This window comes from Mustela lutreola, chromosome 14 (genome assembly GCF_030435805.1).
Source record: "Mustela lutreola isolate mMusLut2 chromosome 14, mMusLut2.pri, whole genome shotgun sequence".
Lineage (NCBI taxonomy): Eukaryota > Metazoa > Chordata > Mammalia > Carnivora > Mustelidae > Mustela > Mustela lutreola.
Window position 1 is genome coordinate 36,800,229 of NC_081303.1, and position 6,037 is coordinate 36,806,265.

Here is a 6,037-nt window from a genome sequence, read left to right on the forward strand (position 1 = left end):
GAGGTGATAGGATTCTACCCAGATTGACTGATTGATTGATTTTTTTCTTTCCTTCTCTCTTTCTTTTCTTTCTTGGGGGGAGGTGTTAGCAATATTAGGCTTTTTTAAAACGCCAAATAAAAAGTACATGAAAAGAAAAATGCCCATATAAGCCCATCTCTTTCCTTACATCTTGCCCTGAAGAAGGATCTTCTAGAAGCTCCTCTTCCTCCCTCCCTTTCTCTTCAATTAATTAAACAAAATTTTATTGATGATTTTGCCCCTTCTTTGGGTCCTGGGGACATCCAAGGAGACCAAGAAGCAGCTGATAGGGAAAGAGAGCTCAGATGCAGGGGTGTGCAGTGGGGAGCTCCCAGGGAAGGGGACTCACCACACAAAGCTGTGTTCCACAGCCCAACGGTGCCCTAGTGCACCCCCCTTGGCGCAGCTTGGTCTTCCCCTCTGCTTTGGGGACCTCACAGTGCTCCTTCACCTTCCCCCACACCTTGGGAGGAAAACAGTGTTCACATTTCTCAAAGGAGGCTCTGGGCTCTTTACCATCTTGGGCCTGAGGGACACCCTGGAGATCTGAGCCAGACCCAGAGCAGGTAGAAGTCCAAGACAAGGATGAGGGGTTCCTTCCTCTGCATGACAAAGGGTGGGGACTGCCACAGCCCATTGTCACAAATCTCCCAATCCGCATTGGCTTTCTTGGGCCTCTGGCCTGGGCTGCCAAGAGTCAGCAACTCAAAACAGAGGACTCCCAGTGAAACCCAGATTTCAGATAAACAACAAAGAATTAATTAGTCAAAGTACATCCCCAGCTGTGTCTTGTCTTTTATGTGGCAGCATGACCCCTGGCGACTGCCCAGGTGTTTCATTTCCCCAGTAAAACTCTCCAAGCACCTGCAGACCCTCCAGCCCTTGCAGGAAGTCTCAGGAAACCCCGGAATGCACCCCCCCCCCCATCCCCTGGACAGAGTATCTCCCCGCCGGCCCCACAGCTTCCTGGGTCGGCAGGACTGGCTGGAAAGAACTGGAAGGAATTCGGGCTGGCTGCCAGAAGGCCTGATGCTACATGTAGCCATTAGCGACTGGGGGAACTCCAGGAGGTTGTCATCTCACTGAGCCTCCGTTGTCTCCTCTCAGAGGTTGGAGTGAGCGAGGCACTGGCTGGTGCTTCCATGTCTAATCTCCGAATCCGTGAACAGCCACCAGATGCCAGAAAGACGGGGAGACGGGTCCTTGCTGGACACACCTCCAATGGTGCTGAATTATCACAGCTGTGGCCATGCTGGGCGCTGTGGGCCCTGCCCTGGCCCCGGGCCCCTAAGCGGGGAGCACATCCTCAGCACCTTGCTGCGGCAGCTGCAGCTCCAAGAGGCGCCCATCCTGGACGCAGGCGACGTGGAGAAGCTGGTCACCCCCGCGCACGTGATGGCTCAGTACATGGCCCTATTGCAGCGCAGCCACGGGGTCCGCTCTCGAGGTTCAGCCAGAGGTTCCAAGATGAGGCCCTCTTGCAACCTTGCTGAGTCCTGGCTGGGGGCAGGGCAGGCGAAGATGGGAGAAGCCTGTTCTGAGGGTGCCGGCGACAAGACCCCAGGGTGTGAGGACAGCTGCATCCCGGGGAGGGGGTCTCTGTCTGCCCTGAGCACTCCGCTGCTCAGGCCCAGGAGGAGCTGCCCCACTGCCAAGGCTGAGACAAGAGAGGAAGGACCTGGGGTTTGGGGCTTCCCTCTGCTATTTGTTGTCCTGCCCTAGAAAGTCCCCCCACATCTCTGAGCTTGTTGGCTTCTCTGGAACCTGGGGGGGGGGGGGAGAACCGGCTCTGATTCCCTCCCAGAGTGGGGGGCAGCTTGTGAGATAAGAGGGAAGGGCTGATTCCATCATTTTCAAGATCAGCCTGTGGAGAGGTGAATGGCCCTGCACCCTCTTAGCTTGTGGGGCTGGGGCGCCCCTCCTCAGTGCCCAGGGACGGACCCACACCTGATGCTTTCCAGCTGGGAGGGTGGGTTCTTGGAGGCCGGGAGACTCAGGTGTCGGGGACACATGGCCTGGGTCTCTGAGGGGGCTGTGGGACCTGTCCCATCACTGGCCTCCAGAGTCAGTAGCCCTGCAAAAGTTGGTTACAGGCCCCACAAAAGCCAGTTCCTCCAGCTGGAGACATCTCCCTGGGCATGAGAAGGAAATGAAGGGATTTCAGGGCTCTTGCTCTGCCTCTTAGGACACTCAGCTGGTGACCAGAGATCTCCGTGGCAGGGTTCTTTGCCTCTCTCTCTCCATTGGCCCTCCAGTTTTGTTGTGTCCTTTGTCCAAAGAAGGCTACAGGTCCGGGGTCATGGCTGGCTCAGAAGGTGGAACATGTGACTCTGGATCTTGGGGATGGGAGTTTGGGAGTTTGAGCCCCCACAGGGCATAGAGATTACTTAAAAGTTAAAAAAAAAAAAAAAACCCACCAAACAAACAAACAAAACCTACCAGAAGTCTGCATATCTGTGCACTTAAGGCCAAGCCCCAGCCCCCACAGAGATCCCTATCCTGTGGATTCCTGGGGATCTCCCTGGGGATTCCCAGGGAAATGCTGTTGGCTGGCCCCAGATCCTGCTCCTCTAGCAGCCGCCCTTCTACTGGAGAGGCCTCCTGACCCTGTTCCTGTCCCCAGAGGTGGCAGGCAAGTGGCTGGCTTCCGAGGCCTCCACACATTTGCTGGTGTTCAGCATGGAGTGGTGGATGCCCCCCAACAGCAACCTGGTGTGGGCCGGCCGTGCTGCGCCTCTTCCAGGAGTCCCGCTATGCAGGCATGAGTGGCTGTCCAGTACAGCACCCGTGCCTGCGTCACCGTCGAGTGGCTGCAGGTCTGCAAAGACAGCTCCAACAGCACCTTGCTGGTGGACTCCAGGTGGGTGCTGCTAATGGGGAGGTGAGGGCAGGGGTAAAGAGGGTATGGGAGGTGAGGGGGTGTGTGGAGGTCGCAGTGGTGAGGGGAGGGGAGGGAGTCCTAGATGGGGAAGGGGGGGCGGGGGGGGCAAGAGTCAGGGCGCAGGGGAGGGAAGGAGAAGTGGGGGTGCTAGCTCAGAGGAGGAGACAGGAAGGGAGGGGGCAGAGAGGGGGGAACGGGGTCCCCAGCACAAGGGAGGAGAGGGGAGGCTGGGGGAGGAACCCCTAGCCTCCAGCTCAGATCCCCATCTCAGCGCTGCCCTGTCGCAGGCTGGTGTCCCTCCTTGAGAGCAGCTGGAAGGCCTTCGACGTGACAGAGGCAGTGACCTTCTGGTAGCAGCTGAGCCAGCCTTGCCAGCCTCTGCTCCTGCAGGTGACGGTGCACAGGGAGCACCTGGGCCCGCTGGCCTCGGGCGCCCACAAGCTGGTGCGTTTCGCCTTCCCAGGCCCAAGGGCATGTGGCAGGGCGAGCAACAGGGTGAGCCCCAGCTGGAGCTGCACACGCTGGACCTGGGGGCCTACGGGTAGGAGCCTGGACCCCACCGGGGACCCCTGATCACAGTGCACAGGGGGAACGCCAGCTGAGTCCAAGTGGGACATTTCAGGGTGCCCATGGGAGTGAGTGCCCGCAGGAGATTGTCCTTCAGTCTCAGGACAAGTGGCACTTGTGATATACTGTTTGGCTGTTGGTAGTGACCTGTCCTTGCCACAAATAGTCAGCCTTTTGAACATAAGGAGCAGCTCGGGATGGTAAAGCTCCCTCCCAGATGCCCCACCCCGCCCCGCCCCCTACCCCATCCCCCGCTGACCTCTGCCTTTCCTTACTCTGCCCCCTTTGCAGAGCTCAGGGCGGCTGTGACCCCGAGGTGCCCATGACGGAGGCCACCCGCTGCTGTCGCCAGGAGATGTACATTGACCTGCAGGGGATGAAGTGGGCTGAGAACTGGGTCCTGGAGCCCCCGGGCTTTCTAGCCTACGAGTGCGTGGGCGCCTGCCAGCAGCCCCCGCGGCCCCTGCCCTTGGAGTGGCCATTTCTGGGCCCACGGCAGTGCATTGCCTCTGAAACAACCTCGCTGCCCATGATAGTGAGCGTCAAGGAGGGAGGCAGGGCCAGGCCCCAGGTGGTCAGCCGGCCCAACAGGCTGGCCAGGGTGCAGAAGTGCGGCTGCTCCTGGGACGGGTGCCTGGGATCTGGAGCCTTAGGTGGGGGGCGGAGCCACTGAGGGACTTGGCTGTGTCAGGGCTATTATATGTCTTGGGGAGAGCTAGGGGTTACTGCTGATGGACAAATGCTCTGTGCCATCTACTGAGCTCTCTGTCCATTCAGCTCATCTCCTGATTTTGGTTTTCCAGGGTCAAGACTCCCTGGCAACTGGGTAGCCCCTGCTGGTCTTCTGTGTTCAGGTTATGGTATCCCAAGCACTTCTCTCTGTCAGTTCTATAATGGAAGAGCAGGAAGCCAAATTGCCATTGTTTCCTTGCTCTGTTGCTGGACCTGGGCTGAGCTCTGTGGATTGGGCTTGTCTTAGGGTCAAGTATGGGTTGTGTATTCCCAACCCAGATAGTAAGGACATCTTCTAACAAGTGAAACACAGTTTCATCTGTATTTCTCTATTTTACCTGTTACCCAGAGGGAACAGGAAGTTCTGAGGGGATTAGGTCAATGTGCTTAGAAAAACAAGAAGGAGCTAGAGAGGACTCAGTCAAGGTCTCAGTTGTTTAGGAAGCTAAGACTGAAGCCATTCAGGCTCCAGGGCACCCATCCTGCTAGAAGGCAAGCAGACGTCTTTTGTCACTGTTGATATTTTACCTTCCTGGACACAGTGAGTGGGCTTTGTTTCAACTCTACTTGCTACAAAATAAAAATGTCTGTGATGAAAAAAATCACGAGAACTCTAAGACTGTAGGTCAGCCTTTAGCTGTGGAAGCAGATGAAGGGAGCAGATGTTGAAAATTAATATGACATTTTCCAATGCACTGATCACAGGGACTGATAAGCTGTGACTTTGAACCCAGCCTGGATATCTTGAATTGGAGACAGTGTGCAGAGCTCTTATTAGCTCTGAATTCCGTACCCTCCAAACCTCTATTTCCTTCCCTACACAACAGAATAATCCCTGCCTCCCAACCATCTACCGGAGATTTAAGGAGATGGTGTTTTTACCAGCACCTGCCACACCGATGGTACATGACAAGGGGTTATGGCTTTCTGAACTGACATTCAGACCCACTTGGCCTTCTCTTGATTTTGAAATAAATTTCATCTACTGAAAGTCAAGTTTAGAAATCCCTTTCCTCTCTGCAATTTTGAAATCAAAGATTCGGACATTTCTCTCTCTCTCTCTCTCTTTTTCCCCTTGGTCAGTGGCTTCACCATTCTAACTTCCTAGAGGGCAGAGCCTAGCACTTCCTGGGACCCCTTAGTTCAGATCAGGCAGGTGGTGGTGTCATTAACTGAGTCAGGGAAAGAATGAGGATGGGGGCGTGAGGGATGGGAAGACAGTAGACAGTCCGAGAACTCTGGTATGGCCGCCGGGTGGCGGGGGCAGGATACAGTCGTCCAGCCAACCAGGGACAGGAGCTTGGGGGAGGTTAACTGTGAGGCCCTTGTCCGCAGGAGGTAACAGCAGGAGAGGACAGATGCCCAGGCGCTTGTCAGGAGGGCTGAGTGCAGGGGCCCTAAGCAAACTCCAGGAAATAACAGTGTTTGGGATGGTGGGGGTGGGAAGGGGGAACAGGAGGAGTCCAGATGGGACGGAAGGGAACTGTTGGAGAAGCAGGAAGATGCGCCCGGCTCCCACCCCGTGCACCTCACCGCAGAGAGCCACAGGCCGGGCCATTCAGGGGCAGGGAGGAACGGAGAAGGCCTTGAACGTGGCAGTGAAAGAGGAGAGCTCAGACGTGGGAGAGGCCCGAGGGGTGCCAGGGGTAGTGACGGGAAAGCTCCGAGGGTCCCCGGCTCCCGGGCTCCCCGGCCCGGGGCTACAGATACGGAAACCCAGGGAGGGCGCGGGACCTGTCCCTGCCTCCCGTCCCGTGCGCTCCGCCCCGCTCCGGGGAGAAGGAGCTCCCGACCCGGTTGGGCAGCTCGGGCCCCCGGGGTCGCCAGCGGCCCTGC

The 6,037-nt window shown here is 57.1% G+C and overlaps 1 pseudogene; it reads left to right on the top strand.

Moving 5' to 3' along the window:
- The first annotated feature begins 1,242 nt into the window (after positions 1-1,242).
- On the top strand, positions 1,243-3,458 carry LOC131814451 (left-right determination factor 1-like; annotated as a pseudogene).
- The last annotated feature ends 2,579 nt before the right edge of the window (positions 3,459-6,037 follow it).